The sequence below is a fragment of the Canis aureus genome, chromosome 5 (genome assembly GCF_053574225.1).
Source record: "Canis aureus isolate CA01 chromosome 5, VMU_Caureus_v.1.0, whole genome shotgun sequence".
Taxonomy (NCBI): Eukaryota; Metazoa; Chordata; class Mammalia; order Carnivora; family Canidae; genus Canis; species Canis aureus.
In genome coordinates, this window is record NC_135615.1 from 50,048,730 (window position 1) to 50,068,522 (window position 19,793).

Sequence of the window (19,793 nt, forward strand, 5' to 3'; positions counted from 1 at the left end):
GTGAATAATATCAGGTGGGTGGCCCCTAAACTGGGGCAACTGAGAGCACTCTTTGTGTAGTATAATCTCAATAGGATCTTTTACTCTCTCTCTTTCTTTTTTAAAGATTTTATTTATTTATTCATGGTAGACACACACTCACACACACACACACACACACAGAGAGAGAGAGAGAGAGAGAGAGAGAGAGAGAGGCAGAGACACAGGCAGAGGGAGAAGCAGGCTCCATGTAGGGAGCCTGACGTGGGACTCGATCCCGGGTCTCCAGGATCATGCCCTGGGCCAAAGGCAGGTGCTAAACCCCTGAGCCACCCAGGGATCCCTTTTGCTCTCTTTATATGAACTGCAAATCTCTTCTTCCCACTATACTGGATGAAAGAATGTAAACTGTCTTCTTAGCTCTTCCTCTTTTTCCTGACTCTGTCTTAAGTGAATTAATCATCTTAACACACTGTTTTACTAACAAAGCCTAATCCTTTTCTCCTCCCCAGTTGGATAGATTTTCCTTCTAGTAAGTACCACTTGTTTGTGTGTGTTCATGTATGTGTTTGTATATGTACACATATACAGAGCAAGAGCAAGAGTTAGGAATTGATTGATTTATTATAAGGAATTGGCTTGTGCAATTATGAAGGCTGAGAATTTCCAACTGTAGTCAGCAAACTGGAATCTCAAGAGAATCAATGTGTAGTTCCAGTCTGAAAGTTGACGGGCTTGACTCAATAAGAACTGATGTTTTAGTTTGAGTCTCAAGGCTGGAAAAGGCTACTGCTGCAGCTCAAAGCACTTAGTTACTCATGCTTTTTTTCTGTTTGGTCTTTGATTGGACAAGCCTCACCCATATTAGGGAGGGCAATATGCCTTACTCAGTCTACCAATTCAAATGCTAATCTCATACAGAAACACTCTCACAGATATGCCTAGAATTACGTTTGGTCAAATGTCTGGAGGCCCATTGATCAGTTAAGTTGACATGTAAAATTAATCATCACAAGGACCTAATGAGAAAATATGGGTAACTATGTTGCATAGAGCTGGAAACAGAGTTAAGTGGGGGATATTGGACACCATAGTCATGATCATTTTCCCCACCGTTGTTGTCATCATTATCTTAAAGACAATTGAGTTCCTATTCTCAGAATCTTTTCTACATCAAAGAAGAAGCCTTTGACTAATGAGGGATTAAAGCTAACAGATAAATATTCTCTTCTTTTTTCTCTTGACATTATGAAGCTCATTTTACAAAACTGTTTAGAGGGTCCCCAAGTGAGATTGAGTTCCCATTACCCATAGCAGTGACTAGCTTAAAAAATTATCTTTGCATTGGCTTTCTCTCCTTCCTAATTCCCATTCCCAACTCCTATTCCTTGGGATCATTTCCTAAAATAAACTCTGCTTGCAAGCCCTCGGTTCAGGCACTCCTTCCTTTTGGAACCCAAACTAATATGAATAGCAAAATTTCAAAAGAATTAATGAACAATCTTCCCCCTAATTACAGTAATTGCAATAAGGATGCAGAAGATTTTATAGTACTGTATGCTAAATGACTTCATGGTACAATATTTCTTCAAGTAGCAGTCAGCCTAAGTTATACTTTTCTTTCTCTTTCTTCCTTCCTTCCTCCCTCCCTCCTCTCCTTCTCCTCTTCTTCTTCCTCCCCCTCCTCCTCCTCCTCCTTCTACTTCTAGAGTTATATTTTCTAGGAAGAGTCGTAACAGTCTATAAAAGTCCTCCAAGATCAGAGAGGGACTCATCTGCTATCTCCCTCTCTTCTTTTCCTCATTCTCTGCTTTTGCATCGCTAAATGCTCTTTTCTCCTCTCTTTAAGACTAGGGCTGAGTTAGGCTGTCCTGAATTACAGGAGAAAACCCTCAGCTACTTTCTGTTATGGTGTTGCGTATAAATGTGCTTTTAAACAGGATGGGATCTTCCATATGATTTTAAGACAATTTTGTTTCTTTCAAAATCCTCTGTAATTGATCATTCCGTTACACAACTACTATACACCAATGTAGAAAATAGAGGTAAGAAAAAATGATCTGCAGTGATGATAATGATAAACTCCTTCAAAATTTAATTATTTACTCTCCAGGTTGAAGGGCACCATATGGGGATATGGGTGAGAATGATGGTTCACAGACTGTCTCCAAGTTATTTAGAGTGATTATTAAAAATGCAATTTTGGGGGTTCTCCCTAAATCCCTCTGAATCAGGATTCCTGGGAGCATGGGTCTTGGGAGCATGTATTTTTAATAAGTGAAACAGAAATGATATACACCAAAGATTGAGAATCACTGCTTCAGGCTTATTGGAGGGTTGGGTTGGGTGCTACAAATCTATTTTACTTTATTTTATTTTATTTTATTTTATTTTATTTTATTTTATTTATTTTATTTTATTTTATTTTTTTATTATTTTATTTTTTTACAAATCAATTTTAAAAGAAAACTGACACTGGACTCCCTGTTTTGAGTATTAATTATGAGCATTTTTCCCTTACAGTGCTTGAGGGCAATAATGTGCCACAGACCCCAGGAATATTAGATATATTAAGTCATGATCCTTCCTTTTGGGACATTATTTAAGCCTGATACATGCCTAATGTGAGGGAGTACTTCCACATACCTAGTGGTCTGTATGGGAAACACTTCACCCAGCCCTCTCCAAGTCCAAAATGACTTCCCCCCAAGCACAAACAGCAGACGAGGGTGAGAGCCATCATCCAAACCAAGGTCTCAGGTTAGCTATCTCTGGGCTCTCTCCACTCCTCCTGGTTAAACATCATGCTTTCCTGTCTATGAGATTGTTTTACTGTGTGGAGAAGTGGTCTACTGATCATAAATTTCCAGGGTAAGAAGATATGAGGTCATGTAGTGTAACTTGTCAAAGGACACAGTTAAATTCTTCCACTTCTTTACACAAACACACTTCTACTTCATTACTCTCATCTTGCTGGGGTAAAGGAAACATCTTTTGCTAACACCAATAACATGCATTTTATAGGAATAGTTTCAAAGCATTGTGTTTTTTCAAGTATATTTGCACATAATTTATTTTGCCAGGGTATTCTGATCTGGGAATGGGCAAAGTGGCTTTTGTTGTAATTGTTCTTGTTCTATTAATCATACTTGAAATACAGCACTCTTCCCATGCCTTTAAATAAGTGTGCAGACTGAGAAAACATCTCCTCTAAGAAATTTGTCAAGTGTTTTTAGAGTGAGTGCTCTATAATAAATGTGTCCTCATTCCCATCATATATTAGCCTCTTTTGTTCTTGGTACTTAATCTGTTGGTTTCATACAAATATTGTATGAATGTATGTTTTAATCATTGGAATTTATCACCAAGAGTGCCATTAATAATTGTTTAGCTAACGTTGGCATATTTGAAAAAACAACAACAATAATGAAAAAACCAAGAGACACAACAACTTAGAATTTCCTAAGAATTGCCATTTTATAAAAGTTTAGTTTTTTTTTTTTTTTTACAGTTTTATACAAGAGGTAGAACTCCTAAGTGGTCTAAAGCTTTTAACTCTTTCTTTTTTACAAGTGGATAAAGATAATTTAGCGGTATAAGCAAAATCTGGTTAACTAATTTCAAAGCATAAAGACGGATTTTAGGAATTTGAGAGTTTCCTCATAAGCAAAGCAGCAGGAATATTTTAGATTGCATGAAGTAGGTAATTGTACTTAATTTATTTAACAAATGAAAAGTAATCCTGAAACATTTAAACTTGCACAATGATATTCTTAATAAATTTAACAAGTAATGAACAATGGAAAGATTAGTGCCTTGTGGAAAGACCATGCAAAAAGATGAGTGCCCTGGTTATTATATCCTGGACTGGACCTTACCTTTTTGGGGGCTCCTCTTCTGGGATTTTGCAGCTGTTTTCCAAATGGATTTTTTTCTTCTTCCCAGGGGATTTTTCTCTTGTTATGTTGCCTTTCAGACAATTGAGAAATAAAATAAAAAGTATACAAGTATATGGAAGACAGGCTTAGTTGCTCAAGGTTATTCAGAGGCAGGAGAAAAGAACAGTTTTGGAAGTTTAGGAAATTTCTTTTTTATTGGGACATAATCCCCTGAAGAATGATAATATTAAAAAATGTCTTATATTGGATTAAGCAGCTATTACCACAATAATGTAGTACAATTATTAGCCATAAAAATCTGTGGCATACAGTGATAACCACACAGTTCTTCTTTATGCATCTGCAGGTTGACTGAGGCTCATGGGATCTATGTTAGGCATGTCTGAGCTTTGTTTGTTGCTTATCCTTCTGGAACCATTGGGCTACTCAAGACATGTTCTTTCCTTGGCAGTAACAGAGACCCAAGATAGAAGGCCCAGCTAAGCAGATTCTGCAGCTCTGCTTGTGAAAAATCCATTAAATTCCCATTGGCCAAAGAAAGTCCATGGCTAAGCCCTACCTCAATAGGGGTGGGGATGTGTAATCCTTCCATAGAAATGGTGTGTATGTGTGTGTGTATTTACTGAACAATAATATGGTCTTCTACACTTTTATTGTCAACACTTTTCCAAACACCTAATTTTAGCTTAGTTGTACTCTGTGGAACTACTGAAGAAAAGCCTTTCTCTAGCAAAGCTGAAAGTGACAAAGTTCTCTCTTCTTTGGGGGCCATTGATTGCTATGGATGTTTAAGGCATTCTGAAAGGCAAAGAGTAATCTTTTAATGGAGCAATAGTTGCAGTGGTGGTAGTTGTTCAGAGTACAGTCTTTGGGATTCATACCTATGAAAGAATACTCGAAGAGGTCTCATAAATCTAGGCTCCTGAGGAGAACTTACACAGGAGGTAGATAATGGCTTAGCCTTTGACTCAGTTCACAGATCTTCTCCAGGGAATACAATATATGTACATGAATTCAGAAGCTGCTTGAGAAATCAACACTCAACCGAAATGCCCTCATTCAGAGTACAACTATGTGGGGATCATTACTAAATGTAAGTTGAGTTTCTGTGGAAAGTGCACTGAAATTTTGGGCTCAAATCCTGATTTTGCCACTGGCTAGCAAGTTGCCTCATTTTCTGAGGTTCAGTCTCCCAGTTTATAAAATACAACCCTTAATGGCTACCTCACAGAATGAGGTAAAAATAAAATGAGATAATGGGCATGATTGTGCAGACTGTACGTTATTTTGATTTGTAGCATGAGCCTTGGTGTGTGTCTGCTGGGGCCGAATTCCTTTCTTTACCACCTACTCAATGACTGACATTACAGTTGTCTCTCTGAATTTGTTTCCTAGAGCTACCATAGAAGGTTATCATAAACTGGATGGAATAAAACAACACAGAATTATTATTTTATTATTCTGGAGGTTAAAAGTCTGAAGTCAAGATGTTACCAGTTGGTTCCATCTGGGGGTTATGAGGGAAAATCTGTCCCTTGCCTCTCTTAGCTTCTGTAGTTGCCAGCAGTCTTGGGCTTCTTTGGCTTGTGGCAGCATAGTTCTAGTCTGTACCTCCATTTTTATATGCTGTTCCTTTCCTCCCTGTGTCTTGTATATTTTGGGATTGTTGTGAGGATTAAATACAATAATCTGCAAAAATGGTTTAGCCCAGGAAATGGTGTTTTGCAAATAATGACAGTTGATTTTGTTTATTGGGATGAACTAAAAAAAGTTGATACCTTGTAGGTTTCAAATTGCTGAATATCAGCACATCCCTGTAGAATAAATTTGCATTATGTGCAATTGCCATTTTTATAGGTCAAAACAGTCAAATTTTGGGTGGCTCAAAATTGTGTGGCTCAGTGGTTGAGCATCTGCCTTCAGCTCAACCAAAGGTTGAGATTCTGGGATCGAATCCCACATCAGGCTCCCTGCATGGAGCCTGCTTTACCTTCTGTCTGTATTTCTGCCTCTCTGTGTCTCTCATTAATAAATAAATAATATCTTAAAAAATAAAATAAAACAAAACAGTCAAATTTCAGTACTTTCATATGGTTTAACCTTAAAATTTATATTAAATAAAATGTTGATATGTCAAATAAGGTATCCTTAATTAAGCCATGGTATTTTCTTCTTGAAAAGCATACTGAGAAAAACTATGGTCAAGGTAAAACTAGTTGTTAATTTCGTTAATTATTATATAATTGAATTGTTAGACTAGATTGTTATATTAATGCTTTAGTATACTTTTTGTAAAAACAGGTGAAATTCAACCTTTTGCTTATTGGTAATCAAATATTTAGTGAAAAATATGAAGCACATATCATTTGTTATTTAATGATTAGTAATTATCTGTTACTTCTCAAATTAAACATATATTTAAATTAGGATAAAAGCTGTCATCACTCAGTGGGGATATAGTAGTTTTATACTCTGGTCTTCATCACTTTTTAAAACTTAAATTCAGTAGTGAAAAACAGGTAACCAAAACAGTTTGCACAATACTGTTCCAGTGGTCAACTAGATTACTTATTTTACAGAGGCTGTTTCTAGGAGAGAGGAGAACTGCCATTAGCAGAAAAATTCAATGCTACTGTAATTTTCTATGGAGATAGTGGTACAGATGGAACAATTAGTTGAGGGATAACTTTTGAAAATTGAAGTATTTTTCTAAGTGTCCCTTATGCAACAGTGCAGACCAGAAATCAGAAATTGAAGCAAGAGTGTAAAAAAGTAAGAAATGAAGTATAATAGAAAAAGATGTGTATACATTAAAAGGCTTGCCAGAGAGCCAGTCAGAAAAGTGGGTAAGTAGTGTTCAAGAATCTTAAAAGATGAGTGCTTGGGTGGCTCAGTTGGCTAAGTGTCTGTTTTTGACTCAGGTCATAACCTTGGGGTCCTGGAATCCAGTCCCACAAAACCATGTCGGGCTCCCTGCTCAGTGGAGAGTCTGCTTCTCCCTCGCCCTCTGCCCCTCCCTCATGCTCTCTTTCTCTCTCTCACTCTCAAATAAATAGATAAAATATTTTTTAAAAAAATCTTAAAATATTACTGGTTTAATATTAAAAAAAAAAAAAAACCACTTGTAAGGCCTCAGGCAGGATGGATGAAAGGATTGGAAGGTACCTAAGGCCCTATAAAAAGGACTAAGAAGAAGCCAAAGAAACACTCATCCTTTCAACAAAACTTCTTAAATATCTTTGATGTGCTAGTTGACTAGTGTAGTGTCTGCATATGACAACTTCTCCAAAAAATATTTGTTGAGAATGTGAATAATAAAATAGGATAATATTAATCTGACTCTGGACACACTTCCCAGAGATTTTGAATAATTAGAACTTTCCATCCTGGTTTTAAAATAGGTAGCCAGGGCCTCAGGTAGGATTGGACAGTGGAAAAGAATTGTATCTGGACTTAGACATTTTTGAGTTCAAATCCTAAATCTCTTTCCCAAAGGATGTGTGATCTAGTATAGTTACTGGTTTCACTACTGATAGCACCCCTAGTAAAATGGGTGGCTCACATGTTTGAATAACTTTTTTGTTGTTGTTCTTTAAGACAAGACTACATATCTCTTTTCATTTTGAAAGATTTTTTCTCATGTCTTTCATGCTGTTCCTCTTTATTACTTGCCGTTTCTTGCAAATTCTTTTTATGATCCCTTTCACTGGATCACCAATGACAGTGACAGTAGAAATATATTTGTTATATGTGCCCATGGTGTTTTTCCATCTTGAAAAGAAAAGTTTTTAATGGTTTGTTGTATACTCAACTCATTGGGTTATGGAGTAAAAGTCTTGAGTCTGCCTTGGAAAAGTGTCTACCAAATATTCCAACATGGTGTTTGGAATGGTTAAGAAGAATTAAATAGCTTTCAAATTGATCTTTAAAACACTTTCTAATAATAATGTCAATTTAATAATTGACTTAATGAACGTCAATCAAAAGAGGCAATGACTAGCCAGACAGCCTAGAAAAACATCAGTCATCTTAACTGGTGTTATTTGTATATAACATTTTAACATTAGTCAGTAGCAACATGTCACAGTAACTTGTCCAGGGGCTTCAGTCTTATTCAGGGATTTATTTCTGCTTGTGACACAACCCAACTCTAAAGAAGACATCTTGGGCAGTTGAGCTTAGGCTTCTGTGAAAAAGTTTCTCTTTCATCATTCAAGTTGAATTCTATCTGCATGGCCCCTGTAATTTCTGCTCCATATTTCTTGGGGAGGAATAACTTAATAGTTGGAATCTGGTAAGAGACATCTGGTAGGATATATCAATGATCAACTCACTCAGAATTTCCTATGGTCAAATGGCCACTGATAAGGGCCAGTTATAGGGAAAGTGTCAAATTATACTTAATACAAACTTAATTGTAATTGGGAATCCTTTTTCTATCAAAGAAACTAATGTTTTCATAAGGCAGTGAAGATATTTACTTGAAATCCATCCATTTGTCCTTTTTTGGGTACATCTCATATTCTCAACCTTTGCCTTTTATCTAGAAATCCCATCCCCCAAATGCCAAGTCAAACTCACCTTCTAGGACTTGTTTCCCTAAGCTTAGTCTCTATTTTCTGTAATAACCATTAATTACTATCTAATTCATGTAGTCTCCAGCACAAGGCATGCTGGGATTCCCTTAGCAGTGTTGAGTGGTAGCTTACATGGCAATCAGAGTGGATCTGGGGAAAAGTGACAGACCTGATGTCCTGTAGACAGTTACAAGGTTTATGGATGTGCTGTATCTGGAGGAATGAATGCAGATATGATTAAGTCAGACATCTCCTGGATGAAATGATAATTTCTTTTTCCTCAAAAGAAAAATTTATGAGTTTTCAATTATTACATTTGTTGGAGAGACAATATAAGTGAATTTTAACATGTTGAGGTAGAAGAGTTGTAGTCATAGTATACACATTAAGTTAACAAAGATAAGGCCATGAAGGTCACTAAACCATTCTATTTGTAGTCAAGATAAATAATTAAAGTGTGGTTTTGTAATATTGTCTTTAAAATAATTATGGTGGGTGGAAATACATACAAAGCACTAGACATACATATATTGATTATAGTGATGTGTTACTGTAATAAGCTTTACTAGATATACTATGTTTAATGGGAATGGTTGGTGAGTTTAGCATCTAATTATAGAATTTAGAGGAAGAAATGCAAACTTCTAATATTTCAAGATTACTTTATATGACTTTTAAAATATCTGTGAATTGATATGAGGTTGATAAGCATGTATGTATTTTAAAAGTCCTCATTTATTTATGTACTATGATCTATTTGGCTTTTAATAGTTATTAAGAACAAGGGCTTATTTCATTGTTTTAAATATATTTAAATACCAGTGCTTCTATAAGATTGTGATTATAACAAAAGCAACCTGCTCATTTATATATGATTTTGCAAGAGGATGAATGCAGATAGAATTCTAATTAGAACGGTATTTATAAAGTAAACTGATGTAGGCTTGCCTTCTTGGTGAAGCAATATAAGGGACAACTCAGGACCTATGGGCTTACAAAGACACAAATATTTCGCTGGAGGATGTCATGCTCTCATTACATGGGGAGGAGGGACTCAGCAAAGATGTGTGAATACCTTTAAATACATCCTCATCCTAAGCCAGTGTAGGGCTATTTGGCAACACCAGTATGGGAGATGTGCCTGAGATAGAACTGGAAGAGGGTTTTTTGCCTCTTAAAATTGTTACGTGGCAAAACAATTTTAAGAGGCAAAAATGTATCCTTCCAGATTTCTTCAGAGGGGTGACTGTTTTCTTTTTCCATTGAAAATCTCTTTTCCAAACTTTTCCTTGAATAGCTCACTACCTATATCTCTAGAGATCCAAAGGATCCCCAGGTTTGAATTTCAAGAAGTAGGTAGAGATCACGGAAGTAACTTTCTTTATTATTAAGTACTGAAATGTTAAATGAACATTGGATCTGCTCTGGGAGATAACCAAAAACTAATAGTTCTCTTCATATGTTTGTGGGTTTAATACAAGTTTTCTTCCCAAGGAAATTCAAAGGACCATTTTCTTATATATGCACATGTAAATTTACCTTTTGTTTCAGGAAGCCGAGGAAATCCAACTAATCAATTTGGTTTTGACAGGTTGTAGAACAGTTGGATGATGGTTACCAAAAGCCTTCCATGGGCTGCTGATATGCAAATAGGCCAGTAAATTATTCCTGCTCTTGTTTTTGAGAATACATGTTGGCTTTATAAGCTCTATAAAATTCAAATGAAGAATAGTTTGAGTATTAGTGTTCAGTATGCTCATTTAAAAAAAAAACATTTTATTTATTTGTTCATGAGAGACACAGAGAGAGAGCCATAGACCTAGGCAGAGGGAGAAGCAGGCTTCCTGTGGGATCCTGGGATCAATCCTGAGCCAAAGGCAGACGCTCAACCACTGAGCCACCCAGGTGCCCCAAGTATGTTCATTTTAGAGTCACAAGACAGTTGATTTCTTTAGATTTCACAACGTATATAAATCCTATTGATTTGTGGATCTGAGCTTCTCACTAATTTTCTAATCAGTGGTGACTTAGTTGACTTTAATTCTACTCATTCATTGCACCATATTGGAAGTTGGGACGTAGTCGGCTGATTCTGATTTCATACCTCTGATTGAAAGTTGCATTGGGGAAATGAACTCATCATAACAGAATAAATTTGACTAAGACATTAAATGGGCACTTCTAACATACCTAATACAATCCAGATGTCTTCTCTGGGTGGCACAGGCATTTGTGACAGTCAAAATGAGTCCCCTTGTTCCTTGGTGTCTTACCATCTAATTTTAACTAACCCCAAAAGAAAAGTCCAGAAAACTGTGTAATGCTGCCCTGAATCAGCAGAGAGCAGTTCATCCGGGCTTCGAGTGCAATTAGTCTACTGAGCTTGGATGCAATGATTAGTCTAGGCTTGGAAGCAACGAGTAAAATTTTCATAGAAATTAGAGATGGACACCTTCTATAGGACGTTTATTCTGGAGACTGTTAATATGAAGTCACTATAGAACTATATATGTGGGAAAACTAACGATTTTTAGAAGTAGCAATTTTTGGAAGTTTGAAAGATGACCTTTTGTTTTTTAAACCTATCTGTAAACAATCCTACTCCCTTTCTCTTTCTACTTTTTCCAGTCTTTGTATTTTTCTCTGTTCTTTCAATCCTTATTTTTCCCTTTTATTTTTATTTTTTTACTTTCAGAGCAGACAGATGGAGGAGGGGAGACATATTCCAATAAAAGAGGGTCATAATAAGAGACTATAGCATGTATTTTGATTAATTTTATATTGGATTTCATTACATATTTTCACATATTTATTTTGAAAAGTTGGCAAGCTGAATTTTTGTTGTTATTCTCATTTTTTTCCTCACAGAAAATTGGTAACATATTTAGAATCAGTGTCAGAAATGTTTGCTTCTGGATTGAGCTAATTTGTATAGATTAATGATCTCTGTATTTTAATTTTAAGGATTTTTTGGGTTTTGGTTTTAGTTTTGGTGGAGTTTTTGGTCTTTAAGTAAGGAGAAGGAGTTGGCTCATGAGCTAGTTTATAGGCAGAGAACTGGATGCAAGTCACCATACCAAAATAGGATGGGGGCTGGGGAACCAGGACAGAAGAAATTTAGGTTTAGCAAACAGAAAAATAGGAGGTGTCCTGGAGGAAACATTCATCATGTGGCAACATATCTTCCCATATTTGGGAGACTTGGATTCATTTAAAGTTAAAGGTCCTAGAACAGTCTGGAAACTGTGCTTTTCATATCCCTTTCGCTCACAAAACTCTTTTATTAAATCAAATCTTGAACAGATTGCACTATGTTCAATAGATAAAAGCAATCATAGTCAGGTGGTACCCCACTTTCTTGGCCTCATACGAAAATGGTCTTTGAGTGACCCTCTGCAAAGCAGAGCTTGAAAACTGCTGTGTGAGCCTTGCATTCTGATCATGTTTCGGAAAGCCAGGTCAGTCTGACTCATTTTGGTTGTCATCTATTAGTGAATTCTTTATGCATGTGAGATTCAACACTTGGGGTGGGGGAGACCCTTGTTGGATATCACACGGAGGACCTCCGAGGGCAGTGTAAGAACACTCTTGAGTCATGGTGCAGTGTGTGTTCCTAGATGATACACAGGGTGACAGAAAGAAGACTGCAGGAAGACAGAAATGTGGTCACATCGAAGCCATATAGCCTTCCTTCCTCAAGTGCCACAGGTAAGGTCTACATCTACAGTGTCTTCTATACAGAGTTCACTTGCTATTCCCACTGCCTAAGATGTTCTTTCTTCAGCTCTTTACACAGTTGCTTCTTCTTGTCCTTTAAGTGTTAGATCACAGGTCACCTGCTCAAAATGACCCTTCCTGACTGCTCCTTCTCTTGTAGTAATCTCCATCGCAACACCCTGCTCATCTTTTTAGAGACTTTAAGAAGAGTTTTAGCTTGCTTAGTTTGAGTCTTTCTTGCTAGAATGTAATTTCTGTGGGACCATTTCTGTCTTATTCACTCTTGTGAGTTCAGTACCTGGTGGGTAGAGTACCTGGTACATGGTAGACAGTAACTGTTGAACGAATGCATGATGTATTTTATACGAGAGATATGAAACATCATAGAGGCCTCTAGAGAACTCAGTGGGGATATTTCTTTTGTGCATTTTCCCAAAACAGTGAAGTATTAATGTTTTGCAATGTTTCTGTTAAAGAAAAGAGTGGAACTCATGCATTAGAGCTTTTAGAGCATTTCATGCTTTTAAAGCATGGTATATATAGGTTTTTAATCTGTCATCCATAATAAAGGAGACAGAATTGGGAAACACAATAAATAAGGCTACCATGTAGAGATGTAGGCTATGGAATTTCCCTCCTCTTCTTATTATTGCCAAGTGACGTTAAAACGAAGGGTATATATATATATATATATATATATATATATATATATATATCCTAAAGGAAATGCCATTTTGCACCATTCCTCCTGTCATGGTATTTGATAGCACTTGGGAGTAAATGTTCCCTCCTTGAGTTTTGATACTTAGATCCCTAGCAATCTCCTGCGGATTCCTCCAAGGGTAATGTGGGGGATTCTGATGACGGGGACATAATGCTGAGTGCAGAGAGGACACAGAGGACCGTGCTGGTGACTTGCTGGTAGACAGGTGTTAGAACTAAGGAAAATGGTTTTAATAGGCACGGGACACTTAAAAGAGATTGAGAAGAGTCGGCTCTTCTTGTTTATGCATAGTCCTTTAGACAGTGGAGTTTGTTCATACTTCATTTCAAGCTCCAGTGCCTTAAGGAAACCAGACTTAGTTGTGATCAGGTGAGTTAGTAATGTTGGAAGGAGGATGGGATGAGAAAATAATAGTTATGGAGTGCCTGCTGGGTTATGCTAAGTACTTTTATGCCCATTATCTTCTAGAAAGTCCAGATGGAGGCTTAAGTATGGAACAGCTGACATCTGGATCTCATATTCCTGGCAGAGAGGTATAGAGTGGGGAAAAGGCTCATCTGTTACCATCACACTCTAGTTATAAATGATGTTAGTGCTTGACTTTCTCTACTAACTAAAAAACAAGAATTAGAATTTTTGCTTGGGAAGATTTTTGTCTGAACTCTGAATTAGCATTCATTTAGGTGCTTTTTCCGCATTTTCCTGAAGAGGTCAGGGAAATGATGAGTCATGACCATATGTGCACATGATTCTACTTTTTTTCTTATCCAATAGATGTTACAATTATATTTATTGCTTCAATTTCATTTATTAGGCAGCTGCTGTTAAAGTAGCATGGGTTGTTATTTTTGTAAATATGAGAGCTTTGTGAAGTTTACTCATCTCCATTGTGTACTGAAAGCAAAGTTAAATCGTGTGTATGTATTTTAAATTATACCCATGTGAGTCATTAATGATTAAGCGATGTTTAAATGTGTGGGTTTCTGATTTACAATGACAAAGTCTAGATTGTGAAATTTAGAAAATGTAATCTGGAATGTAGCATGATAAAAAAATCAGTCCCTGAAAGTAAAATAAACAAGGATATCATAAATAAAACATTGCATCTGATTGAGTGACTATGGAGTGTTGGCATCTGAGTTAGCTTATTTAATATGAAAGTACTCAATATTTGAGGATCCCATGGATATGGGATAGCATTTTCCCTGTCCCAGTGCCTCCCACACTCTGTTATATGGCTAAAGACACAGTGCAGAGTTCCAGGACCCAGGCTATGCCAGTTCTGCTGGCTCTGGGGTGGCTAGAAGCTTCATGTGTCCTGTTGTCACCCTGACCAGTCAGCCCAGTCCAGGCCAGGCGAATGCCTCTGATCCCAAAACTGCTCTTTTCATCAGCACATCATGCTGTTGGAAGAAAGGCCATCCCTTTTACCATAGAACCTTCCTTTCCACACTCATTTTGTGTACTAAGGCACAGGCTTCTAAAAAGTACCGTCCCTAGAATCATTTGTTAAATCAAAATAACCTTCTGGTTTTCTTGGCTTACCAGCCCGGACACATTCCATTCAGAAAGGTCCCTCACCTCATGCTTTGTGCTCTCCCCTCAGCCTGTCACATCTGCTGCTCCTCTAAGTTACCAGGCTCCCAGAATGCCTTGCAGTTCCAGACTGCTGTGAACACCACCAGTGAAAGGAGATAAATGAAGCAGGGATGATTTTTAGAACCTTTATCTCCTGCTCTGTGTAGAACTTGGCTCACCCTTTCACGAAGATGGCACTGAAGGCGAAGAAGGAAGTCCCTGCTCCTCCCAAAGCTGAAGCCAAAGCAAAGGCTTTGAAAACTAAGAAAGTGGTGCTGAAAGGTGTGCACTGTCACAAAATAAAGAAGATCTGTACGTCACCTACATTCCGATGACCCAAGACCCTGCGTCTCTGAAGGCAGTCCAAATATCCTCAAAAGAGCACCCCCAGGAGAAACAAGCTTGATCACTATGCCATCATCAAGTTCCCCCGACTACTGAGTCAGCTATGAAGAACATAGAAGACAACAACACACTTGTGTTCATTGTGGATGGCCAACAGCACCAGCTCAAACAGGCTGTGAAGAAGCTCTATGACATTGATGTGGCCAAGGTCAACACCTTGATCAGGCCTGATGGAGAGAAGAAAGCATATGTTCGACTGGCTCCTGACTATGATGCTTTGGATGTTGCCACCAAAATTGGGATCATCTAAACTGAGTCCAGCCAGCTATAAATCTAAATATAAATTTTTTCACCAAAAAAAAAATAATAACTTGGTTCATCGTAAAACTCTCTTGGACTCTAATTTCTTGGCCACTGGGACTGCTTTCCACAAAGCCTTCCTTCCCGCTGACACCTAGAATTTCCTCAGAGTGAAGAGTGGGTAGCCTAGATTCTTCCATTTGAACAAGGCTCTGCTGAGAAGCATGTTGGGATTAGGAATCTGTGGTTCCACTGAACAGGTTCCAATGAATAATCCGTTAGGTTTAGGCTTGACTCTTGATTTTTAACATGGATACTGCCTTCCTTAGATCCTGGGAATGTGAACAAGTGATTATATTCATTTCGGCATATGCTTGCTTGTACGTATTTTTAAATCAACCATGGTGACACAATTCCCTTGAAAGTGTAATAGTACCTGGTCCAACATTAGTATGCTTTTGGAGGTTGTCATCAATTACATGTTCGGATTATGGGCTGAGTAAAGGTCCTTCCTACTCTCTAACTCCACTGGATATCCTGTCAGGTGGGAGAGTTGCTTTAGAATGCAGTTTAGTTTAAGGACAGGGCATCCTCTTACCAGCCTCTGAGGGAGCTATTTGTATTAACATATTTATTTATTCATGAATTTTCCAAAGCACATGGAGGGTGATTGAAGTTTCCCTTCTCCTTAAGAATGCATGAATTTAGCTTCATCGTTGTTAGATGCTTCTTGATTTTTTTTGTTGGAATAATTCAGAGGCCTTGATTTCTTACTCTAAAGAAGCGGCCCTTGGCTAATCTGTCAAAGGCAATTAGCCACCTTTGGGGAATTTGAAAAAGCCTAGTGAAGGTCAGGACACCAATTCTCGCCAGGGCACCCCTGTTCTGATATCATCTCCACTCCCACTGATGGCATTTTATTTATAGCTTTTGTGAATTAAGGTATTTGTGAAAGTTAATTTAAATGAGGGAGCCATTATCCAAGGGAGAAAGATGGAGGGGGAGAGGAATTACAGAAGCAAAGAGCTGGCTTAAGTTAGTGAGGTTTCAGAGTGAGAGTGATTTCATATCTGTGCTAGGATTGGACACGATGTGGGGTGGTAGAGAATAAAGCTGAGATATTGCCTCAGGGACTCTCTGAGAGTTGGGCCTGAATGAAGAGTCCTCCCTGGTGGCCTCAAGAAGAGGAAACTTTTGGGCGCACCATCTCCTTTGAACAGATGACTGGCTTCACACAACCAGTGAGCAGGCTCACAGGAGTACACTAGCAGGGTTCTGGACAGAAAATCGGTGGGCCTAAAAGAACAAATTTCTGAGACAGCCTTGCATAGATTGGAAGGTTCTGACATGGGTGTGGCAATAGGGGCTTACTGACCACAGAGAAGACATCAGTCCCAGAAAGAAGTGGCACTTAAAGTTGGGGACATATCTGTAGAATGAAAGAGATACCAAAGTAGGAAAATGCTGGACTCTGTAGCTACATTGCATACCTTATTTACTCATTTCAGTGGTTTATACTCCAAAGATGAGCAGTCACCAGATGGACTGAGATTGCTCTAGCTGTCATGATGATTTATGCACCATGACTCCTAAGTTATGATTTAGGAATAGTGCTGTGTTGTGTATATTTGTCCATGCAGGGGTAACTGGAAGTAGAAAATAGGTAAAGTCAGTGAGAGGAGAGTTCTCTAATTCTTTCTTCTTCCTTTATGGAGGTTCTTGAAAACCAGGGAATTGAGGGCTTTGCGCTCCTAAAATGGCCACAGTGGCCCCAAGATAGCTGGAAAAATCTCAGTTCTTGCCTAGCCACCGTGGGCTTTCTTAAACCACAAGCATGAGGAAGAGTTTCCCCACATGGCAAGTGTCTGGAAGCTTTCTGTGATCTCCTAAGACAAGTGACAGGTGTGTCTGTGCCTCTAGGCTCTGTAGATAGATATCCCTAAGAGAAAGATCAGTGACTTGAATTTCTCTGATGTCTTGCAGTCAAGCTTCTAAATCTCTGAGTCACTTCTTGAGGAGCCCGTACCAGAATGCTTGAAGGTTTATCCCTCTTCTCCTGTGATACTGAAAGACTGAGTGAATGCTTGACCTAAACCTCAATGCATGACCTAAACCTAAAATGCCACAGGTTCATGTTCACGAGGTGATTATGCAGCATGTCTCTCCGCCAGAAGATGCTTTGCTCATTATGGAAGTATTTTGGTGGAGACTCAGATAAACCAAAGTTAGATGGAATGTCAATATAAAAATGTAGTGTATCTATTTCATTATTGAAAAAGTGGGATAATTTTGATTCAGAATGCTCCAAAGGTCAAAGTCTCCACTTGCCCAGCAGGCCTTTCTATTGGGAGCCTGAATAGTGGTGTCTCTTTGGGCAAAGTGTTTTGCAAACTATAAAGTGCTGGACAAATGGTTGATGGTGATTTTCTTGTCCTTGTAGAGGCTCAGTTTCTGAAGAGACTTGAAGGAATCTGAAGTTGAATTTAGTACTAATCACACTGTCTGTCACAGTCTCATGAGCTAGTCTCATGTTTCAAGGCTGAAAACAAAGGCAAAAGGCCAACTATAGACTCTGAAGTACAAATTCCAAAAGATCCCTATATTCTGCTTGCAAAGAATTATGGTTTCTCAAGGGAGGCAGACCAATTAGGAAGTTTTCAAAATATGGCTATTCCATATCTTCCTCTGGACCTCCAATTTGGTTGGCCAAGAAACCCTGGTGGTATTATAGACTTTATAGGCTATAAGAGGTCAGCCTGAACCTATATTCTTAGAACAGGAATCTCCAGAGAGGTGCCCAAAGGAGGTACTTCTCATTTCCCAGAAGCTTGGGGATCAGTGTGGGGGTAGAAGCTGCACATATTGGGAATGAAGATCTTGAATGGGAAGGATATTGCTATGAGGGCATGAGTGTCAATGCATCTAGAAGCATGAAAGCAGTTGGGGCTCCTGAAGTAGTTCAGAGTTGATAAGAGTCTCTCCTAAGGAGGTAGAGTGGGGACGAAGAAGACAAAGACTGACTATCTGAGCCATGTTCCAAGGGTGAAATCCCCAGTATGACCATCCCTCTTAAATTTTAGAGTTTTGGTCTCCCTTTAGTGATGTGGTGCATGGGATCTTCACATGTGAGAGTGAGGAAGTTCAGGATGTGTTCAAACGTTAGATGGCATCTCACCGTAGTCACACAGCTTGTAGTTTACACCCCCTACCCTCACTACCACCAGCACCACGTTGCTTCTGGCTCCAGAGTCCTGAGTTCAGCTTTCTCTGATGTTCACCTCAGTCTCTGCATCCCCCAGGAAACCCTGGGTCCCAGTGTGAACTATCCTATTTTATAAGTAATTGTGATTCAGCATGCCATAGTTTTATTAATTTTTTGTTTTGTTTTGTTTTGTTTTTAAATCAACTCTTCTCCTCCTAGGAGGCACAGCAGTCATTGAAAATAAATGAAACCTGTGCTTACTACAACTTCCCCGACATAAATCATCTCCCCTGGGGTGGATGGGCATATGGCTATCTGTGAGATTATAATCAGGCATGTGAAAGGATAGAAGCCAAAGAGTATGGAATTAATTCTCATTGTTGTTTTAAATAATTTTGGGTTTGTTTTTCCTCTTCAGCTCTAAGATATTCTGTGTACGTAGAATGTGCCCAGGAGTTGGGGGAAGCAGCTTCTCAGTGTGAGTGTGCTGGGCTTTATAAGCAGGTCCCTAAGATGAACTCTTAGCATCTTTCTCAGGATGAGAGAAGACGTGATAATCATCACACAGGGTTGGGTCCCAAGTGGAATCAGAAGCAGATCAAAGGTAATAGGTCTCTGGGCAGAATTGTTTCCACAGTGGCTCCAAACCTTGCTACCTGGCCAAATCTCTCCCAGAGTTTAATTACAAATCATCCCGGAGCCAAACTTGAGATTTGAATCAGAATTCTTAAGGCTGGGTCCTGGAAACTTGCATCTTTATAAAAAGTTCTTCAGGTAACCAGGAGACACAATCAGGTTCCTAAAGTCCATTTCTGCCGGTTGGAGTGAGAAGGTAAGAAACCTGGAAACAAACTTGAGTTTTCCCACTAATTGCAACTTTGACAAAGTACCTCTAGGTTTCACTTCTTTCTTATAAAATATGAGCCTCTGAGGTCCCTCCAGGCTCTTAAAATGTTATGATTCAATAAATGAGAATTTTGAGCATAGTTTCAGCGGTTATGTTTCTGTTTTTTTGTGCCTCTGGGCTTAGAAACTCATTTTCAGAGCCCACCATTAACGTAGATGGAGTTGATGGCTGACTGTGGAGTCCACTTGAAGGGTGCTAGGGAGAACTTTCTTCCCCAGCACGTCTTCTGCACCAACCTGCCTTGAGTCTCAGAGATTTCTCCCTTAGAGGAGCAGGTTAAGGTGAGTTCTCTTTATGTATACATTTGGGTCCCCTTCAGCAGGGGTTAGTAAATGTAGTAGCAATTAGTAATAGTTTTGTATCAATATTTTAGGATTTCTCAACATGTTTTCTTCTATGACACTGCGACAAATGATGTTTCTATGTGCTTCACCCTCTTACTGATAGAGCCAGGCTTGTGTATGATGACAGCTGTATTTATACTCTTTTCTTCGTTCTATGAAAGCATCTCAGGGTGCAAATATCTACAGTGACATTATTATCAAAATAATTCAGAATCTGGTCA

General features: G+C 38.4%; 1 long non-coding RNA gene and 1 pseudogene across 2 annotated transcripts in view; both read left to right on the forward strand.

Annotated features, from left to right (window-relative positions):
- LOC144314166 (stAR-related lipid transfer protein 4 pseudogene) overlaps window positions 1–19,793 on the forward strand; it is a 323,954-nt pseudogene that overhangs the window by 270,583 nt on the left and 33,578 nt on the right. The window lies entirely within an intron of this gene.
- Window positions 12,935–19,307, forward strand: LOC144313436 (uncharacterized). The gene is made up of 2 exons (XR_013379084.1): window positions 12,935–13,429; window positions 14,503–19,307. It is a non-coding gene; the product is annotated as an uncharacterized LOC144313436 (long non-coding RNA).